This window comes from Trachypithecus francoisi, unplaced genomic scaffold, assembly GCF_009764315.1.
Source record: "Trachypithecus francoisi isolate TF-2019V2 unplaced genomic scaffold, Tfra_2.0 Lachesis_group4, whole genome shotgun sequence".
Classification (NCBI taxonomy): domain Eukaryota; kingdom Metazoa; phylum Chordata; class Mammalia; order Primates; family Cercopithecidae; genus Trachypithecus; species Trachypithecus francoisi.
In genome coordinates, this window is record NW_022681469.1 from 98509545 (window position 1) to 98532961 (window position 23417).

General features: G+C 45.9%; 1 long non-coding RNA gene across 1 annotated transcript; it reads left to right on the forward strand.

Moving 5' to 3' along the window:
* The first annotated feature begins 13944 nt into the window (after positions 1–13944).
* On the forward strand, positions 13945–21361 carry LOC117072865. The gene is made up of 3 exons (XR_004432980.1): positions 13945–14198; positions 15511–15579; positions 21088–21361. It is a non-coding gene; the product is annotated as an uncharacterized LOC117072865 (long non-coding RNA).
* Positions 21362–23417: the final 2056 nt, after the last annotated feature.

A 23417-nucleotide genomic window follows, 5' to 3' on the forward strand; every position in this document is an offset into this window, starting at 1 on the left:
TCGGGAGCAGCATCGATCCTCCCATGTCTACAGACTCAGGGGCTCTGAACGCACAGATGCAGGGAGGTGGAAGGCGGCGCCCCGTGCAGGGCAAATGCAGGGCGCTCTCCAACAGGCCAGATGACTTTCGCTGAAAGGAGGTGCCCTCCCCTGAGAGGGTGGCAGTCTTTGGCCGGGGATAGCACTTGAAAATGTCTCCACAACACAGAAGCAGCCCAGGTGGTTGCGGCTTGGCTGGCTGTGGGAAGTTTCTGGATGTCTGCCTGCACATCCCACACAGAATTCTGCGTGTGTGTGGACAGTGCATGCAAAAGTTCCCCAAAGAAATGCTTAGAAGTAGAGTGGAAAGGCATGGATACCTTGCCATTTTACTCAGAAACTAGCAGAATTTAAGAATGGCCAAATTTAACTGCAGAGCAGGCTGGCTTAAGTCATGGGGTTAAGTGGAAAGAACCGGGGTGTCGAGTCAGGTATCCTGACACCTCCCACAGCAGGGAGTGGGTTTGGGCACGCTGCTCTACCTACCTGGACCTCAGTGTCCTTATCTGGGCAGTATGAGTCCTAACACCTCTTATCACAGGGCGCCTGCAGCAGTGGTTTCCAGTGGTGCCGCCTGGGAATCCTAACACCTGGGATCTTTGGAAAATCCTGAGGCCTGTCTTCTACCACCAGACATTCCACTTCATTGTCTGGAGCGTGGCCCGGACGGCAGGATTTTTAAGGTGTCCCCAGGTGATTCCAACACGCAGCAAAGTTTGCTAGCCATTGGCCTAGAAAGTAGAATGCGCTCAACAAATGTTTGTTCTCTCCAGGACCAGCTACAATTTGTGGGACCCCTTGTTTACAAAGTTTTCAGAATTTTAAGTGGTGAAAGCAGCACATTAATCCAGCTCTGGGCACTCTGGGCACGGGCCGCACGGGATGACTTGGCTCAAGTGTCCATGACTCCAGCCCGCGTTTTCTCCTTTCCTCCCCTTTCCAGCAGAGCAATGCCTCACATTAACTTTTTTTTAAATTTAATTTAATTTTATGTTTTTTGAAACGGAGTCTTACTCTATCACACAGGCTGAAGTGCAGCGGTGCGATCTCGGCTCACTGCAACCTCTGCCTCCTGGGTACAAGCAATTCTCCTGGCTCAGCTTCCCGAGTAGCTGGGACTACAGGTACACACCACCACACCCAGCTAATTTTTTTTTGTATTTTTTGTACAGACGGGGTTATACCATGTTGGCCAGGCTGGTTTCGAACTCTTGACCTCACGTGATCCACCCACCTCGGCCTCCCAAAGTGCTGGAATTACAGGCGTGAGCCGCTGCTGCTGGCCAATTTTTAGAAGAGAAGAAATCACACAATGGACAAAGGGAACAAGAAATGAGGTGATCCAAAGTAGCTCTGAAGGGGTGTCGTGCTAGCTGGGGCTGCGGCAATGTTTCCTCAGGAAGCCAGGGACCTCCGCAGGGGAGCATGCCTTGGGTTGTGAGGCTCTGGGGTGGTGCTGAGAGGCCTACTACAGGCCGGGTGCAGAACTCCTCTCGCCCCCACACCAACTCATACATCCGCACTCGGACATGTGTGACATATGTGCGGCAGCTCCAGAGCAGGGAAAAGTGTTACCAGTGGGAGAGAGTTTCAGGTCTTACAGGAAAGGCCGTGCTGCTATGAAAATTCACCTTGCAGCCGGGAAGAATGGAACACACTCATCCCTAGAGGGAAACTTTGTGGAGCCAGGAGAAAATGACCGCCTACAGGGCTCAGCCCACTGGCCCAGGCCCTGTGGGAAGGCTTCGCCATTTCAGGGCGGGTGCTGGTGGGTCTGATGCTGGTGTCTCCTCTTCAGCCTTATCAATGGGACCCCAGGACTCCTCCAGGGATGCCTGATCCTTTAATGCTGCTTTGCTGGAACAAGGGAGAGGTAAAGTGGGGAGGGGACAGAGGAGGAAAGGAAGGCTGGTGCGTGCCTGTGATCCCCTCTTAGAAAAACAGCCCCGGGTCCTGCAGCGGGTGCCTCCCCTGCCCCCAAGCAGCTGTGATTTAGTGGAGGGAGGGGCCTTGAAGCAACAAGTCACAGGCTCTATAAAAGCATCAGATGTGGGAGAATCTAGCACAGAATTGACGACTGTCTGGTCCCCACCCCACTGTCTGGTCGTGGCCCTTAGGTTCACAGAGAGGGTTCAGTGACTAGGCTCCATAAACAGAAACCCAGAGAATGTGGGTCTGGGCTGGGCTGTTGTCTTGAGTCTCACCCTGGGCTGTCAGCTGCAGTTAGAGGAAACCATCTGAGAAGAACTGGTTAAAAAAATCAGGGACAATTACAAATCAGGGGATTCTTCTAGTTTTGAAATAGGAAGAGCAAAGTGCTTGGCTCTGAGAAGAGTCTATGGACATTTTACCCACCAAATGTCTCAAGGGATCAGCTCGTTTACCCAGAAATGTCTCAAGGGCTCTGGGCTTGGCCGCTGCGGGATTCCACCCTCCTGGGGGTCCAGCTTCATCTCCAGTTCGGACCTCCTTGAGATCTGGGAGACAATGGAGCTAACCTTTATGCAGCCCTCACCTCTGCCCCCAGCACTGAGCTCAGCCCTGCACTAGCTCCGTGGGGTTGTTGACTCCTCTGAGGGTCACATTCCACCTTTGTAAAATGGGGATCATTATGGGATGTTTGCATGAATTAAATGAGACCATGAGCTTGTCCCAGTGCCTTCTGGGAGCACAGGAAAGAGCTCAGTCATCATTAGCCCTTTAGGCGTCTGCGTGTGTCATCCTCAGACACCAATGAGGCGAGGATTGTTATTCTTCCCCTCGGAAAATGAGAACACTTATGGCTTTAGAGAGGTCAAATAACTGAAGTCAGTTAGTGGAAGCTCCAAGACAAAATTCCAGGTCTGTCTGAGCATTGCAGTGCAGGCATGGAGTGTCTGCACCGGCCCGAGGGAGAAGGAAGGTGGAATAGAAGGAAAGGAAGAAATGTCTCAAGGGATCAGCTCATGCCTCAGAAAACACACAAACAAAAAGCAGAATCTTGCTCTCAACAGGGGGTGGAGGCCGCGGTGAGGAGATGGTGTGGGCATGGCCAGTTCAAGAAGCCGCTCTCATGGGCATCCCAGGATGGGCCGGGTCTCCAATGCCAGAGCTGAGCTGGCAGCTGGCACGACCCCTCCAGTTCTAAAGAAGGCAGGTCCTGAAGCCAGGGGGAGAGGAGCAGAGAGGCTCCATGCAGGCTTCCATGCTGGGCTCTCCACCCCCAGGCTGGGGAGGGAGGAAGGCACTTGCCCCTCCAGACACTGCACTAAACCCATTGCCAGCAGCCAGGGTGGCAGCCACTGCCGAAGAGGCCAGGCTGCAGCACGGTGGCTGGGAGAGTGATGGAGTGGCCTTTAATTGTCTGTCCTTTGAAACCCAGGACGTGTTGGCAACAAAATGAGACTAGAGAGGCTGCTGGCAGGGACATGACGGGCTGGAGTAGAAGCTTCTACCTCCTAAATGGTTAAATGGCTGGTCTGCCAAGGCCACCGAGCAAAGTGGTACTTCACCACGGGGCAGATTAAAATATGCATTTTCTCCTAATTGAGCATAGTGAAATCAGCCGGCGGTCCTGTCACAAGTGCAGGAATGAATTGTCACAGCACGACACACACGACTCGACAGAGCATCTATTATATGGGGAAAAAGAGCCACATAAACTTCCTTCCCGTTGGAATTTCAACTCATTTTGTTGTCCAGCAGGCTGGGATGTGGAAGCTTGGAGAAGGCTACGGGAAATGGTCACCCATCCATCCCCATTTCCCCAACAGCAGCAGATGATCCAGTCATGGCATCTTGTGCCTATAACGTACCATGGCAAGGTCTGGTTGCTAAATTGGCAAGAGAGCTAAAGGCTCTTGTATATGGTTACCCTTCTGGGTTGCATAAATCTGTGTTTTGTATCCAGTGTGGTTGTAGGGCATATGCATTTGAGGCAAATTCTATTTTTTGCACTGCCTTCCATTATAAAATTAGAAGTGTGTTCTTAGAAGAAAACCGAAAATCTCATGACAGTCTACCCTATTCAAGACTCTGAGAGCCAGCCAGGGCAGAGGGCAAGCTGAAAGCCTGAAAGCCTATGTGTCTCACGCAGATTTCTGGGGGATGCTGACATGCTCGGTCATGAAAGCTGCCACCATAAGAAGAGAAGCTCAGTCCTGCTCAGGTGCCCTGTGGCTGGAGCCATCTGTTATGAGGCTTCCGTTATCCACTGGAGCATCTGTTTTAAGGTGGGCTTCCTGCTAAATTGACATCAAGGCTCTGCAACAGGCAGAACCTGTGTTCTCCTTTTTTTTTTTTTTTTTTGAGATGGAGTCTCTCTCTGTCGCCAGGCTGGAGTACAGTGGTGCGATCTCGGCTCACTACAACCTCCACCTCCCGGTTCAGGCAATTCTCCTGCCTCAACCTCCTGAGTAGCTGGCACTACAGGTATGCGCCACCACGACCAGCTAATTTTTGTATTTTTAGTAGAGACGGGGTTTCACCATGTTAGCCAGGATGATCTCAATCTCTTGACATCATGATCCGCCTGCCTCAGCCTCCCCAAGTGCTGGGATTACAGGCATGAATCACCACGCCTGGCCTGTGTTCTCTATTTTTAATGTCACTGTGCTTGACATTTTTGAACACATCTATAATATTTTTCTGTTTTCAATATTTATTTTAAACTGTTTACAGACGCTTCACCATCTTAATTCCCCTCAATTTCTCTCTTTGACAAAGGCATCCATTTGAATCAATACTCCCAATGCAACACAGGGTCATTGTGGCCCAATGCTCATCTCAAATGAGTAGCAGATGCTCACATGGTTGGCACCCTTTGAGGTCATAGCCAACAAAAACCCACAACTCTTTTTCACATGAATCACTGGGATTGTGTTTGTGGAGTTTCCTCTGTGAACCTAAATGCAGGACTTTGCATTTACTTTTATTAGGTTCCTCATCATGGTTTCAGCTGTGTGTCAGCCTATTGAGAACATTTTGAATCCTGATTGTGTCATCTGGAAAGGAGCTGTTTCTCCTAGATAACAGATGTACTATGTCTACAAACTTGATACGCATGTCTTCTTTGTACTCAACTAAATCAACAATAAAAATACCCAACAGAGCCAAGCACGAGCCCCATAGAGCCTCTAGAAGCCTCTGCCATTACTCAGAACTCTCCTAAGTTACTGAGTCAGTCATCTGCCTGAATTCTTGTGTGGGGGGGACCATGCCAAGCATATGGTGGGCACCTAACAAATATTAGTGGAATAAATTCAAAGGAGGAAATTTGAGTTCTGCTTTGTTTTTATTAAAAGATATAACCGCAGTTTAGGTAAGACTTATGTGTGATTACAGGTAACCATATAGAAATATGTCTAGGATCCTGACGAATGCATGGCATGTAAGATGTGGCCCATATATGAACATTCAAATGCACTTTTCACTGAAGATATAATTGACGATAATGACCTCTTTGGTTTTAAGAAATGATTATAGATGAAAATAGAAGATGAATTAGCCTTAATGAACATACTTACTTGTTATTCTTCCCTGCTGGTGACATTAGCTGTGTTCCACCCTAGCAACGCACACATTGTTACATTTGGGGTCCTGGGGAGTAGATTGCTGAAAGAGCCCACCATGCCACTCTGGACCCTCATTCCAGAAGACCACTGTCAGCTTTCTGGATTCTGCTGCCTTCCACTGTGAAGAGCTGGGCACCTGGGCTGCCTGAAGGTAGTGGGCTGGGGGAAGCCAGCAGCCAGGGAGTCTCTCCTTGAGGATTGCTTCCCCCATAGGACTCAGTGTGAGGTGCTGCCATGCTGGTCATCTCACCCCTGTCCGCTGGGACATGAATCCTAATGTTACTTGATATCCAGATATTTCTTCTTTGCCCCCCTTCTAAGCGGCAGTAAATGCCACTTTCATACTGGGAGACCGATCATAATAACAGTAATAATAACAGCCACCATGCATTGGCTGTTTGGAGTGTGTGTGTGCGTTATGTCATGGCATCCTTGCAGAAACCCTGTAATGGAGGCTGTGCTGTTATTCCCCTCATGAATAGGGGAAGGAAGCTGAGGGAAGGGGTCACTTGCCCAAATCATGAAGCTGAGAAGCACCTGTTGACTCCACAGTGCCTGCTGGTTGATCTTCCTGCCTTCTCGTTTTATACTGGACATGGTCTGGTTAAATTTAATTGCACAGATAACTTCTGGATTTCCATCACATATCAGGCACTGTGTTAAACGTCACAGATGTTTCAAGTCAAAAGGCAAAACTCCTACCTGCATGGATCTTAACAACCCATGGAACTAGGTTTCACTGTGGCAATAATCTCAAACCCTCAATGACTTAAAATAGCAAAAATGTGTCTCTCATCCATGCTACATGTGCGTTATATCAGCTGGGGACTGTGCATGATTGTCACACAAGGACCGGACCGACAAAACAGCCACCAGCACCAACACTGAAGGTCTCTGCAGAGAGGGGAAGAGAGAGATACCGAATGCTCACTTCAGGAGTTGAACGTTCATCCCAGAAAGGACACACACCACTCCCACCCCCACACACTGTCTAGGAAAGTCCGTCCCCGCGACCCGGAGGGGCTTAGAAGTAGAAGTAAATCCTTCTATGATGACCACCGTATGGATTAGTCCTGAGGCTAAGACAAGCACACTAGTCACTGTCACACAAGGCCGAATGCAGTGCCTCACAAGATACGAGCTGCCGGTCGAAAAGGTTTGCAGGAATAGAAAATAATTTCCCCTGGTGAGATCAGGAGAGGCTCCGGGGAGAAAGGACGGACTTTGGGAGGTAAGTGAGATTGCAGTAGGCACAGATGAGGGTGTGAGGTGGGATAAGAACCTAGGGTCAGAGAATAGTAAGAGGAGACGCCCAAAGAGAGGAGCGGAGAGGTGATCTGGAGCAGAGACCAGGTGGGCACAGAAAAACAAGGAGCATGGCCAGGCTGAGCCCGCATGGAGAAAACTGTTCTCAATTTCATGGTCTTTGGGAGGTGCTGGAGGTGGCAGCTGTGACATGATCAGAAGTGCGTGTAGGGAGTTTCTTCAGACAGTGGCTTGGATAGGAGTTGGAGACTGTGGCTGCATGGGCAGGTGGGAGGCTGTCACAGTATCTCAGGTGGGAGAGGAGGGCCTGGGTTAGGGGTGCTGATGAGGATGGAAAGTAGGGGAAGGGTCTGAGACATGATACAGAAAGAAAACCCACAGTACCCCAGAATCAGAGATGCTAGAAGGTTAGATAACTTAACGTTATTGGGGCATGTGGGTGAAAGAAAGAAAGAAAATGCCCCGATTCCAAGCCTACATGAAGTACTTGGATGACATCGATGATTCTTTCTGAGAAGCCACGAGTGACATCCCCAGTAGGGTCAAGCCAAGTCTCACTTTGGTAGATGGCAACAGGCCCCTGGTCCCAAAGATGTCCTATTCGGGCAAGAGCTTTCTGCCAAACCTATGGAATATTTTCCTCTCCAAGGAACATTGGAGTTCATTCACTATTTATTTACTAAGTGTGCTGTAGAATATGTGTGGTAACACTTAGACATTGACACTGACCATGAAAAATTCTTTTACAACCTATAATTTCCTCAGGCCCCTTAACATAGGGGCCTGAAGCTGATAAAAATATGCGTCCTGTATGCCTTGGACTTAGAAACATACTTATTTTAAAAAATACATTCTTGGAGACTTTAAGGAGCTGTAACATGTTGGCAAGTTTCTTCTATGTGCATGAGCAAGAATTCAATTCAGGAAACCTGCGATAGGTAATAGAGTGTTTTGCGGCATCTGTACCATGTTATACACTGGTCACCATCATGAAGTCCAAGGTCTAATTAACCCTCCCTACATGTAACTACAATCAAAATCCACCAGAGCTAAGGTTATTTTAATTTTTATATGGCATGCACACATCAGAGAAGTTCAGCAAATACTTGCATCTAATCTGCATGCATAGCAAGTGTATCTGTAAAGGTTTAGGATCTGCTTTTCATTGAATATAAAGGTTCTGTTAGTTATATGCATCAGTAAACATATTTTAATGCTTTTATATTGTTTATCTTATTAGATCAAGAATTTCAGAGAGTTTAGTAAACAGGAGAATACTAGAGTTATGCATCAGCTTTTTCTTGGGATTTTTGTTTTTTCTTTTTTACATATTGCAAACAAGCATCTTGATTCTCTGTCTAAGGAACTGGTTCTTGGAACTCAAGCCACAGCTGCCACATAAGGTCTTGCTGCTCAGGGTGTGGTCCATGAACCAACAGCATCAGCATGTCCCAGAGCTCATTAGGAATGCAGAATTTTGGGCCCTGCCTCAGACCTATTGCAGCAAGGGGTCATGACATAGTGGACTTTGGGGACTCTGGAGGAAAGGGAAGGGGGTGAGGGATAAAAGACTACAAATTGGGTTCAGTGTATACTGCTTGGGTGACGGGTGCACCAAAATCTCACAAATCACCACTAAAGAACTTAGTCATGTAACCACACACCACCTGTTCCCCAAAAACCTATGGAAATAAAGAAAAAAGAACTAATGTGTTCATGAGGATTGCTAACCCCAATATCAAATGGAACACGTTAATTGCATGTGACTAAACTAATAGAGGACTTAAAAATAAAGAACGAAACCAAGAAAAGAAAGAGTTTAAGGTAAGAGAACATTTCTCCAGTTCACAACCAAATTCAGTCTTTGTTAATAAATCTATTTTTCATCTTAAAGAATGAAACAATTCCTTTGGTCTCCCTAGAACTGTGCCATTATTAATGATTCTTTTTTGGAACAAGTCACGGCTGTCTGCTATCCCTCATAGCCAGACAGATTCTCCCATGTCTGAGTGTCCGTGTTTGTGCATCATCTTCTCTCCCTTGTACTATCGTCTCATACTATTCCTTCCTGAAGGCGAGGACCATGCCTTCTTGACTTCTGTGTCACCAACAGAGCTCAGGCTCCGGTGATGGGCAGTTCATTCATGTTTAGAAAAAATTCACAGCCGAGGGGAGCATGACTGATAAATAAAGGAGGAAGAAAATGGGACATTTCATACTCATATTTGAAAAAACAAAAAACAAGATCTGCCTGCCTGCAGGTAATTTGTGTGTACACTGAAGTCTGGGAGACATTGACAAAAGGGGCTCATACAGGAAGTACACTAAAGAGAGTCACGTGACATTACGACCTGCAACAAGCCAGAAGCTCATCTGAACTTCTGAAATTCAAGAGCTTTCCACTGCCTCATATCATTATTGCTTTGCTGTCTTTCCACCCGGCATTTCTTTGACAAAGTTGTCACTGTCTGATATCTTTTTTCCTGGCATATCAGGAAGATGCGATTCTTCCCGGAGGATTGACGTAAGTTTTTCTACGCATGCCCATTTTGTCTCTTTAGTTTCCTTGGAAGACCTTGGAAAGCAATGACCCTTCAGTCTTTCTAGACTAGTTTTCTAAACTAGCAGACCATTCTAGTGTCCCGTTTAGAATCTTCTACTTCTAAATGGTTAGAGATGATCCACTTTGCATAGCATTTCTCAGTCTTTTGAAATTCATGACTTATTTTGAAAAAAAAAAGAATGATCTCATGTCCTACTGTTCAGTGAAAAAAAGCAAAATCCAAAACAGTATTTACAGCATGCTACTCTTCATGTAATAAAGAAGGGGAAATAAGAAAATACCCAGGTGTCTGCTCCCTTGTATAAAGAAATACAGGTGACTGGGCGCAGGGTTCATGCCTGAAATTTCAACACTTTTGGAGGCCGAGGTGGGCAGATCACTTGAGTCCAGGAGTTCAGGACCAGCCTGGGCAACATAGTGAGACCCAGTCTATTAAAAAAAAAAATTTAGCTGGACATGGGCATGGTGGTGCATGCCTGTAGTCCCAGCTACTTGGGAGGCTGAGGTAGGAGGAGCACTTGAGCCCAGGAGATTGAGGCTGCAGTAAGCCAAGATCCCACCATCGCATTCCAGCCTGGTGACAAGGTGAGGCTCCATCTCAAAAAGAAAAAGAAAAAGAAAAAGAAAAACAAATACAGGAACATAAACCAGAAACTAAAGATGTTGGCTACCTACAGGGGGTGGGAAAGGGGAGGGTTGAGGAGGGAAGGATACTTCTCTGTATACAGCTTTTTGTACAGATCTGACTCTTTGACCATAGTAATTATTTACATAACACCCAAACTAAACAAATAATTCAAAGCAACTGGGATGTGGAGGGAACCCAAAATGGAATATAATAAACACTAACAAAGGAGTCTAACTCTACTGCAAATAAATGAGGTAACCACATTCAAGGAACAGGGAAGAAAATAACTAATCTAAACCACTGTGGCAAACAGTATTCCGCTAGATGCTGAAAAGTTAAGGGCATGGAACTGTGCATAAACGCTGTGATCAGTTAGGAAAAGCGTTTCTCACGGCAGTATGAGCTAGCTGTTCAAAACCACTTTATGTAGATACAGTTGACCCTTGAACAATGCAGGTTTGAACTGCGAGGGTCCACTTAGACATGGGTGTTTTTCAACCAAGCGTGGTTTATGGTATTCGAGGGATTTGAAACATGCAGAGACAGAGGGCAGACCTTTCCTCTACTCATGTTGCACAGGTCTGACTTCGGAACTTGAGTATGCACGAATTTTGGCATGGGTGAGGGGGTCCTGGAACCAAACCCCTGTGTATACCAAGGGACAACGGTAGTGGAATTGAACAAATAAGTAAATATATTGTAGATAAGGAGAGCCAGGGTTTTCACTGTTGGAGAAAGATGTCACAAATAAGAGAAGGAACAAGTATAAAATGATTCCTGTGGTATAGCTCAGAATCGTGGGTATCACTGTGAACTCATGATCTTTAAAGAGGGCAGGAGAGAAGGAGACAGAGGTAGATGTGGATGTCTGTGCAGGTTAGCATGCACACATATATACCTAGCCCTCTGTTTTGAGGGCTTAAAAGCAATACCACTCCAGTAACAATGGACCCACCTACAACATAGATCCTGGTCTCTCCACACCGTTCTCCTGTAAAAGGAATCAGGAATTGTGAACAAGTGGCTGATTCCTAAGCCAGGACATGGAAAACACAAGGTCAGTCTGGAACATCTTGTGGTGCCAGAAAATAAGAAAATGCTCAAAAGAAAGATGACAGTCTGTCAAAAGAGCGCAGGAACCAACCTGAGGGAGCGAGGAGCTGAGACGATCTGAGCAGCAAGAGAAAGATAGCATTAGATTTTAAGCTAGACTACGCTGGGCGTGGTGGCTCAAGCCTGTAATCCCAGCACTTTGGGAGGCCGAGACGGGCGGATCACGAGGTCAGGAGCTCGAGACCATCCTGGCTAACACGGTGAAACCCCGTCTCTACTAAAAAATACAAAAAAACCCTAGCCGGTTGAGGTGGCAGGCGCCTGTAGTCCCAGCTACTGGGGAGGCTGAGGCAGGAGAATGGCGTAAGCCCGGAAGGCGGAGCTTGCAGTGAGCTGAGATCCGGCCACTGCACTCCAGCCTGGGCTACAGAGCGAGACTCTGTCTCAAAAAAAAAAAAAAAGGAAAGATTTTAAGCTAGACTAAAGACATCCACAAATACAGTAATTAAACATCCACACTGATATGAATAAACAAAAACCACATAAATAATGAAGGAGAAAAGACAGTGCTTCTGCACAGTGCAACTCCAATGAATACATGTAGAAGGGAAGAGGAAAGGACTCCACAGAGTGAGAACTGCAGACAAGATCCGCTGAGGGATGCTAGCACTGGTGAGTGAAAGCTGGAGGACAAACAGGTCATGCCTAGTCTCAAAGCATCAGCCTAGATACTTATCCATTACAAAGGGAAAGATAATAACTTGACAGTGAGAAACCCAGCAGACACCACCTTAATCAAGTGACCAAGATCAGTGTCACCAGTTATAAGATGTGGCTCTCATGAACCCTTTGAATGATAGTGCTGAGGAAGATGTGCCATTATTTTTGTGGTATTCTCACCAAAAAGGCATAACCTTACTCCACTCATGAGAATGCACAAACAAACCCAAACTGAGGGACATTCTCCGTGGAACTGATCCATATTCTTCCAAAGCATCAAGGTCATGAAAGTAAAGAAGAGACCATGGAACTGTTACCCAGCGGAGGAGGGGAAGGAGAAATACAGCTAAATGTAATTTAGGATCTTAGATTAGATCCTGAGCAGAAAAAAGGACATTAGTGGAAAAAATAGTGAGTTTCAAATAGGACTGTAGTTCAGTTAGTTACACTGTACTGATGTTAATTTCCAGTTCTTAATAGTTGTACTATGGTTATATAAGATGGTGATATCAGGGGAAATGATAGAAGAGATATAAGGAAAGTACATATTACTTTTTCAACTTTTCTGTAAGTATAAAATTAGTTCAAAAAGAAAATTTCTTTAAAAAAAACTTACGTCCTTTCTTGTAACATTAGATGAAATATGTTGGTTGAACTAAATAAAAAACGACCAAGCATGGCTTTTTTTTCGAGCTACATATATATGCAGATTCCAGCCTCCTGAGTGAGCTTTCCTGCCACTGAGTATCACAGATTGTTCTAACACTCACTTTCATCATTTCCTTCATGAGGAAAGAGGGCTACGAAGGTTAAATGACTTATATGAGGTCACAAAGTCACCTGGAGACAAAATCAGCAGTAGGATCTCGGTTTCCAGCCCAGTGCAATTTCTGCTCTATCCCACTGACCTCATTGTTGAGGTAGGTAGTAATGTAAAGGGAAGAGCTACCCCTTAAGGGATGTTTCTTTCTATCAGCCTTTAGAGGATCAGGTGTATTTGCTGGTGGCAGACTGACAGCCCAAATACTTCAGGGAAACCCTACATTGTGGGGAGCATAGGTGGGGACCCTCCAGCCAAGGTCCTTCCTTCACAGGGAGTCAGAACGCTGGACACCACAAAGCTCTGGGAAGCATTTTATAATAAGGGCTCAACCGTTTCCTCTTCAAATGTCCTGCTTAATCACATAAGTTCCTGATACGGTTTGGCTGTGTCCCCACCCAAGTCTCATGTTGAATCATAGTTCCCATTATCCCTTAATGTCCTTGGAGGGACCCGGTGGGAGGTAGTTGAATCATGGGGCGGTTACCCCCATGCTGTTCTCGTGATAGCAAGTGAGTTCTCACGAGATCTGATGGTTTTATAGATGCTCTCCCCTCCTTCCCTCTGCACTTCTCCCTGCTGCTGCCACATGACAAAGGATGTGTTTATTTCTCCTTCCGCGATGATTATAAGTTTCCTGAGGCCTCCCCAGCCCTGCGGAACTGTGAGTCAATTAAGTCTTTTTCCTTATTAATTACCCAATCTTGGGTATGTCCTTATAGCAGTGTGAGAACTGACTAATACAGTTCCTTAGGAAGCCCCTGCTGGGTATGGATGGGGAGTGAAGCAAGGAAGGCCCAGAAGCTGCCGCTGGCTAAAAGACAGTAAAGAAAGTGTGCAAAATCTCCACCATCACCAGAGGAAGAGAGCTTGGCAGCAAAGTTACTTCTATGAATGGGCGAGTTGAAGTGAACAGGGTCTTGGGCAAAACTGAAGTGTAGTTAGTCGGGTTTGTCTCTGGTGGGCTTTCGGCTCCACTCCCTGCATCCCATTCTTACCTCCTGATGGTCCCCTCTTAGGCCCAGGGCTACCACCTTTCCTTGGAGCATAGGTGGGGACCCTCCAGCCAAGGTCCTTCCTTCACAGGGAGTCAGAACCTGCTGCTCAGGAATTGCCCTGCCCCAGGTCAGCCATCTATCAAAAGCCCCACTATCCCCCAAAGACCCACCCTCAAGCAGTAGATGTACAGCAAGGGCGCCGCAAATGTCATTCCCGTGACCCGGAAGCAGTCTAGTGTGTTACCTCTCTCAGGGCTGCTATGGGCTGAATTGTGTTTCCCCAAAATGTCTATGCTGCTTCCCTAACCCCCAGCACCTCAGAATCCAACTCTGGATAGGACCTGTGAATAAGCGATTAAGTTAAAATAGGATCCTGTGGATGGGCCCTAACCCAATCTAACTGGTGTCCTTTTAAGAAGAGACACCAGAGATGTGCACACAGAGAGACAAGGCACGTGAGGACACGGAGACAAGGCGGCCACCTGCAAGCCAGGGAGAGGGGCCTCAGGGAAGCCAACCCTGCCTACGCCTTGATCTTGTACTTCCAGCCTCCAAAACTGTAAGACAATAAATGCCTGTTGTTTAAGCCCCTGGTCCATGGTATTTTGTTATGGCAGCCCTAGCAAATGGATACAGGGGTATTTGAAATGTAATTGAGAGAGTTCCTAGGAAATGGAATCACTGCCTTGATTCAGAGAAATTAATGGAGGAGTTGGCAGTGTCGTGACACATGGTGGGAAAGGTGTTTGAGGGCCACTGCTCCTCAGGTCACACCGTGGAGGTGGTGGTCCGCTCTGCCTGTGTGAGCCAGGGCTGGCTGACACACACACACACGTGCACGCACACACCCCCACACACACCACAAACACACACACACACACCACAAACACACACACACACACCACAAACACAGACACACACGTACATCATACAGAAACAGACACGCACAGACCACACACACCTCATACACAGACACACTGCATGCACATATACACACACACACCTACCACACACGCTTCATACACAAGTGCACACACACACCTGCCACACATACATACACACATATATACACACCCCACACACATACACACACATATACACACACCATACCCATACACATACACACATATACACACACCACACACATATACACACACAAATACACACCACACACATACATCAACACACACATATATATCACACACACAACACATACACACCACATATGCACCCACCACACACATCACACAAAACACACACACACACAAGCATATACACACACCATACACACACGACATGCAACACACACATACACACCACATTGCGTACACACACACCACACTCATACACCACACACACGTACATATTCATATACACACACGTGTGTGTTCACACTTGGAGTGAGTCCTTGGCATCGTGAGGCATGCTTCGCAAGACCTTCATTAATTCCCCAAATTGCAATAGTAACAGTGGAAACATGGCTTTTGAGGGCCGTCTACAGACCCAGCCACAGCAGGGACATGGGCTGCCCAGCGGCCTGCCAGCACCACAGGTCACATGCAAGTAGTGCTCTGCACACCATAGCTTGTTTCAACCTCCCAAGAGTGGTAGGAAGGTATTGTTTTTCACTTTAAAAAAGGACCCACGCTGTGACATTTGAGGTCACCCCAAATAGTCAAGGCCACCACAAATGCTACATCTCCAATGAACATCACATATATTTTCTCAGTTCCTGGTTCTGTCATCTCCCCACTCTCCTGGGCCGGTTAAAATAGCTGCTTCTTGCCCCTCTCTCACGGCTCCGCATTGGCCCATCCAGTACCCATTTGTTCCCTAAGTACTGTTGATTCTCATTTGTGTTATTTCCACAGCCAAAATCTGAGTGAAATGGGTATAAATCATGACCTAGAATACAGTTCAATTATTCCTGTGATGAAAGGGTAAGTTGTTTTCTGGACAGTTTTTCATGTAGACACTATTAAGGAGAAGAAATATCTCAAACATGTTTTTTCATGCAATTTTAGGAAATTCACGAACCCAGGTGAGTTGATGCTAGGTGCACAAACTCCAGGTTAGGAACCCCTGGTATCCTGTGCTTTATAAAAATTATTTTTAATTGTGGTAAAATACACATCACATCAAGTTTACCATCTTAACCATTGTTAAGTACAGTCAGCAGCATTAGGTACATTCATACTGTTGTGCAACCATCACCACCATCCATCCCCAGAACACTTATAACATGAAAAACTGAAACTCCATCCCCATTAAACAACTCCCCATTCCTCCCTCCCATAGCCCCCGCCAATCACCATTCTACCTTCTGTCTCTGAATTTAACTATTCCAGGATGTTGTGTACGTGGAGTCATGCAGTATTTGTCCTTTTGTGAGTGGCTTATTTCACTTAGTAGAATGTCCTCAAGGTCATCCATGTTGTAGCATGGGTTAGAATTCCCTCCTTCTGAAGGCTGAATCATATTCCATTGTAGGTACAGTCAGCCTCTGGATATCTGTGGGTTCTGTGTCTACGGATTCAACCAAATGCAGATCAAAAATATTAAAAAGGCTGGGCACGGTGGCTCACGCCTGTAATCCCAGCACTTTGGAAGGCCGAGGCAGGATCACTTGAGGTCAGGAGACCAGAGCCTGGTCAACATGGTGAAACCCCATCTCTACTAAAAATACAAAAATTAGCCGGTCAGTCATAGTGGTGCACGCCTGTAGTTCCACCTAGTCAGGAAGCTGAGGCAGGAGAATTGCTTGAATGCAGCAGGCAGAGGTTGCAGTGAGCTGAGATTGTGCCACTGCACTCCAGCCTGGGTGACACAGCAAGACTCTGTCTCAAAAAAAAAAAAAAAAAAAAAAAAAAATATATATATATACACACACACACATACACACACACATATATTTACATATATACACACATATAAATTGCATCTGTACTGAACATGTGCAAACTTTTTTCTTGCTATTATTCCCTAAACAATACCATATAACAATTATTTACACAGCATTTATATTGTATGAGGCATTATAAGTAATCTAGAGATGATTTAAAGTATGTGGGAGAATGTACATAGTTTACATGCAAATGGTGCACCATTTCATAGCCACAGATTTTGGTGTCTGTGGTTGTTCCTGGAACCAATTCCCTGTGAGTACCGAGGAGCACCTATACATATCACATGCTGCTTATTCATTTATCGGTGGGTGGATACTGCAGCAGTCTCCATCCCTTGCCTACTGTGAATAATGCTGGTATGGACATGTGCTATCCTGCTTTTATATTTACAAACTCTTCACTAAATTATCAGATTCTCACAATGACCTTGCGAAACACGTATCATGATTACTTTCTCATTTTTCAGACGAGGACACTGTGACTTTATATGGCCATGTTTCCATTGTTAATATTGCAATTTGGGGAATTAATGAAGGGCTTGGGGAGCATACCTCACAACGCCAAGGATTCACTCCAAGTGCAGGCACACATGTGTGTGTATGTGTGTGTGGTATACGTGTGTGTATTTGAGTGCAATGTGTGATGCGTATGTGAGTGTATGTATGTGTGTGTGTGTGTGGTGGATGTGCGTGTGGTGTGTGAGTGTATGCGGTATGAATATGTGTGATGTGTATGTGTGTGTGCATGTGATGTATATGTGTGTGTTGTGTGTATGTGTGTGGTGTGTGTGTGATGTGTATGTGTGATGTGTATGTATGTGGGTTGTATGCGTGTGTGCATGTGATGTATATGTGTGTGTTGTGTGTATGTGTGTGGTGTGTGTGTGATGTATATGTGTGTGTTGTGTGTATGTGTGTGGTGTGCATGTGATGTATATGTGTGTGTTGTGTGTATGTGTGTGGTGTGTGTGTGATGTATATGTGAGTGTGTGTGCTGTCTGTGTGTGGTGTGTGTGTGATGTGTATGTGTGATGCGTGTGTATGTGGGTTGTATGCGTGTGTGATGTGTGAGTGTGTATGTGTATATATAGTGTGTGTATGTATAGCTAGGTATAGACATAGGATAGAATGGTTTTGTCCATGATTCCTGGCCCATAACTCCCATAGCCCTTTTGTTATCATGTTGGGTGCTTTAGGCCCCAGAAAACAGAACCCCTCTCTCTCACTTTCTCCTGCCCTCCTTTTTCCCACTCCTTTTTCTCCCCAAGGCAGGAATATTCCCCCACCTCTCTTGGAGCTGACCCTAAAGAAAATTTCTGACCTACCTTGCCTGACCATAGGTCATAAGAGCCCCATTTCAGAAGGGGTCCCGCCCCATCCCTGGGGAAGGAAAGCCACACGGAGAGGCCAAGAAGGAGCTGGACAGACAGGCCCTGCTGGGTTCCCCACTCCGTCTGTTAGTGCTGGATGGTACCCTTTGTGTCCAGTCACCTTTCCACGTGGTTGTCCATGCTTCCGTCACGCCTGTCCAGTGATATCTCCATAAAGGCCAAACAGGATGGGATAGGATGAGCTTCGGGATGGCTGAGCATGTGGAGATGTGGAGGGTGGTGCACCGGGGAGGGCTGGGAGCTCTGCGCCCCTCATGTGCCTTCTCCTATGCGTCTTCACCTGTATCTTTCCTACTGTTCTATATGATAAACTGGTTAACATAAGTGTTTCGCTGAGTTCCGTGAGCCACTCTCGCAAATTAATCAAACCCAAGGAGGGGATGATGGGATCCCCAATTTATAGCCGGTCAGTCAGAAGCACAGGAGAGACAACCTGGGGCCTGGGGATCAGCACCGGAAGTGAGGTGAGTTGTGGGACTGAGTCCTCGGTCTCAGTGGGATCATCTGTGGTCTCCAGGTGTGTCATGTCAGAACTGGATTGGAGGCCCCTCAGCTGGTGTCCGCTGCAGAACTGATTGCTTGTTGGTGGGGAGAAATCTCCACATGTTTGGTCGAGAAGTCTTCTGTGTGGATCGTTGTGGTGTGAGGGGAGAGGAAAAATCATTTGTGTTTTTTCCTACTCAGACACAGAAGCTCAAAGTTCACAGTTACTGTACCATCAAGCAGGGTTTGAATGCAGGTTTTCCCAAACCAAGAGTACCTGAATTTCAGCTCCGGTGGTTAAACCAGGGACCACACATGTCCTTCATTTGTTTTTGACGGGGAAAGGAATACTGTTTAGAAGAGTCTCCTCCCCAGGACTTCACTGAATAACGGAAGGTGGGGGGGACACCCTTGGTTTCCAGAATAATCTGAAATATTCTCAGGGGTCCTGAGTGAATATAACGCTAATCCCCATGAAAACTTTCCATTCTGGGGGCTCCTGAGGCCTGGGGTAAGAAGGAGGGGATGCGTCCCCCAAGCTCATGATGGGGAGGCACAGAACCCCATGTCTGTCCCCTTAGACAGCCTCCTTCCCCTAGAGAAAAGGGGGCTTGATGCCCACAGAACACAGGCTGGATGGGAGGTGGGGGCATGAAGAGGCAGCCTGGGCACTAATTCCTGGGAGAACTGGTACCCACAACTACCCCACTAAGCCTCGCCTGCAAGAAGAGCTGTCCCTGAGCCCTGTTGAAAGGCTCCAAAACATTAAATGCCTGTAATTTTGACATGTCAGATATTTAATAAGAAACAAATTAGCACTTGGGTCTTTTTTTTTTCCGAGACAATCCAATTTCTATGCCAGGCACCAACTTCTATATTTCAAAATGCATTTTTGAAGGTTAATTAGAGAAGCAGCAGAGATAGTGTTTTCCAAGAGGGATTTTTCTAGTTCCTTCCAGGTCTATGGATGGCAGAAAAAAATAACTTTCAGACACTGTAAATTGAGTGCGTGAAGCTGTGAGAATAAACCCGTCTCATTAGTCATTGTGTCAATTATAGTATCTAAGGAACAATTTTGTAGCAATAGCATATTTATTTGATGTTTCAAAAGCTACCTGGACCCACTGTTAGGAGGTATTGGCTCTTAATGCTCCGAGTACCTCTTTAACAAAATGGCACTCCATAAAAATTTAGTGTGTTCCTACTGTAATTAAATGGCCCTAGTCATTTTTGCATTTATGATATAAACTATAATGGCTGTAAAATCCCGCAATTAACTTTCCTTGCGCCAACATTTCATACTTGAGAAATTCTCATTACAAATTTCATTACTGATTCACTTATCTGTAATTTGTCCTATGTAACCTAAAGAATATTAACAAATTTAGAGTCCCTTTTGCTCTATTAAAAACGAAATATAAAAGTCTTTCACCTAGTGAGTCCATCATGATACTTCAAAGACCCCCTGAGTGGGTCAAGTGTGATGGTGAGGACGGGAAGGAAAAGAGAGAGCGCATTTGATTGGAAAGAGCGAAGTGGATGTGGAGGAAAGTAAGCGCGTGTCATTGAGCTCGCTGGCCTCTGCAGCGACCAGGCACAGACACACTGGAGTGAGTCCAGGGAAAGTGAACTGAGCACTGGAGAAACGACTGGGGAAGTAAATGAAGGGCTGGGGTTTCCTATCCAGGGGCCCAGAGCGCTTACCACTTCTGCTTCGGTTCTCCTCTCTGGTGCTCCTTTCTCTCTGGGGTCAGGGCTGGCTGGAGTGAAGCCTGCCGCAGTGTAACCCGCCCTTCTGCCAGGTTGCTTTGGCAGCAAGTCTGTCTAAGAAACTTCGCTGTTACCAAGGGTAGTGACAAGACGGAAGAGGAATTCAACTGAGAAGGTCCCCACCTGAGGGATACGTGCATTTCGATTTTCCATCTCTCCAGGCACGATTGTCTTGAGGGGGAATTTGGAGAAACTTTCCTCCTCCTTTAAGCCTCCTCTTCCCACACTTTTAAGGCAGAAACAAAAATACATCCACATTAAAGTGAAGTGAAAGTTGACTGACCTAGTGTCAAGGGCCCTGAATTCTCATCCTCGTGCTGTCATGATCTTGCCGGTGACTGTGGCAAGTCTTATGACCTGTCTGGGCCCCAGTGGCCAGACTAGGAAAGGAAAGAGTTTCACTAGGATGACAGCTGAGACCTTATATTCTTCCAAGAACAGTTCATTTTCTGGTAGAGAAAGCCAAGAGCTTCTCCTTACCCAACAAATGGGTGATGTGGGGTTCCCTGCCAGCCGCTGGGTTCAGCACAATGATCTCCACAAGCAGCAGCCTGCGTAAATATTTTCCCCAATAACATCTATTCCAGCACTTCCCTGCCTTCCATAACTACATTTATTTTATTCTAATTTGTAATTAACTTTTACAAAATTAAGTTGGAGATGGAAAATTACTGTCCTGACATAAATAACCCTGCCGCTGGATGTGACAGTGTTAACGCAATCAACAATATGATTCATAAAGAAAGAAATGTTGTCATACTTATTACTTCTGTGTGCTCCATCTTTTATAGAATATTACTGTGTGAATTGAAATTTTATATGATTTAATAAGCCTCAAAAAGATATTATGGCCAAGTAACCACATAACTGTAACAAATCGTCCTCCTCCCTCATTACAGAGCCTTCCCTGCACGCGGGGCTCTCGGTCTCATTATGAGTGGTGTCTTTGACAACCCAGGGCCCATTAAAAACACCTTGAAGAAAGCATTCACCATGCTATGGAGCTTCATAATCTATACCAGGCTGGAATCCTTGAGGATGGCGTTATCAAATGAGGAAACAATTCCTTTCATTTTTCATCCTAAGACTCAGGCAGCAAACATGCTATCTGGCCCTATAAGCACCCCCACGCTTCTGTGAGACCCAAGCAGGTTCTGCATCACCACGACAGCCACGGAGGTCAAATCATCAAAACAGTAGCAGAGGAAGGGGTTTATTGCTCCTCCAAATCTTCAGCTGGTTTTATAGGGTTACCAGTTTAAAGTTTCTTTGTTTTCAGAGCATCAGACCTCCCATCTGTAGCTGATAGCCATTTTTCAAAGGTTTCTGGCTCACCCAGGAATTCATTAGGGTGGACAGAAAAGAACAGTGGATAGAATAGACCAGCAGGGCAATCTGAGCCCCACAGCCCCACTCCCTATCCCTTTACATCAGTTCTTGGTCCCTGTGACTCATCCAAACTCCCTTGCATTCCAGTCTGGAATGTGAAAGCTGGAAATGTAAGTGCTCTGTAATCACAGGCAGTGGTTTTCTTGGAGCCTGGTGTGATTTTTGTAGCTTGCAGCAATATGTGGGACACACTTGCACTGAAGAATTTAATGACTTGTTTTACTGCTGCCTGCCATCAATATTTATCTACATTAACTGAAGAAAGGCATTACTCGAAATGGCGTTTCACACCTCTGAGCATTATACAGTAATTCTAAAGTCATACGTTGTACCAAATTCTCTGGGCAAACACAGAGATACAGTATGAATGGAAATAATCCAAGTTGAAGTTTTTAAAACTTGACTTGTCTGCAGCAATCTGGAAAACCAAAGTCAAAATGACTCGAATTGCTATGTTTGGGAATGATTGGATTAAAAGCAATAGAAACGATCGTTTCTCAGCTTGGTTTTTCTTGAATTAGCAGGAGCACATTTCAAGTATGTTTAACAGAAAAGGAAAACTGGGCCAGGCACAGTAACCCCAGCACTTTAAGAGGCCGAGGTGGATGGATCACCTGAGGTCAGGAGTTCAAGACCAGCCCGGCCAACATGACGAAACCCCATCTCTACTGAAAAAACAAAAATTAGCTGGATGTGGTGGCAGGTGCTGAGATCGCGCCACTGCAACTCCAGCCTGGGTGGCAAGAGCAAAACTCTGCCTAAAAAAAGAAAGAAAGAAAGAAGAAAGAAAGAAAGAAAGAAAGAAAGAAAAAAAAGAAAGAAAGAAAGAAAGAAAGAAAACCTGACCAGGTGTTAAGACAATGCAGATGCATGTCATGCTGCTTTCTGCACTCAGGCAAGGAAGGCTGAATTACCCTTTCCATTTCCCCTCACCCGCCTCTGCTGGTTAGTTTTTGTCTCTCAGTTTCCCATTGCCAGAGAGCCCTTCTCTGACCATATTTGATCACATTTCTTGGCTTGCATTTCTTCAGTGGACTTATCTGAAGGAATCTTTTCTGTTGCATGCTGGTGTGTGCACTTGTTATTTGCCTCCCCCACCCTCAGCGAGGAAGCTCCCTGAGGGCAGAAACAACCCTGGCTTCCTCATGTCCTGCATGGAATCCCAGCACAGGCCTGGTATGTGGCGGGGGCCACTCAATCTCTGAAGAATGAATTATTATCTTCACTGGGAGAACACGAGCTTAAAGCACAGCAGGCATTTCTAGTGACTATACAGACTACATCATTTTGAGCAAACAGCTTTAAAAGGATCATCTGAATATCTTATGCACAAGCTTTACACAAAGACCAGTGTTTTCAAGGGTGAAAGAACCTGGGAGATCAGTTGCGCCAACCCTTAACCTTACAGAGAAGAAAACTTAGTCTCATGGAGATCAAGAGGCTGGGTCAAGGTTGTTCCGTGCTGTGCAGTAGCCTAAGGACCCCCAGAACTAGGGCTACTGGCAGTCTGATGGCTCAGGGCACCTTCTCATGCCCTGGACTCTGTCTCCAAAGACATGCTCTGCAGACAAGCTCTTCTAGCATGGCTTGACTTTCACATTCTGGTCTGAAATGTTCTTCCTATAATTTTCCCATCTTCGGAAATTATGTTTATGGGACATCTGGGCAAGAGAATTGGTTCTCAATTCATAATAGATAAGGTTTACATTTTTATTAATGGAATTAGAACTTCAGAGAAACTTTATAACTGCACTACGAACCAACCATACTTAGATTTTATATTAACCCTAGATTACTCACCTAGTAACTTTATACACTTGGGAGAAACGCAAAACTTGGA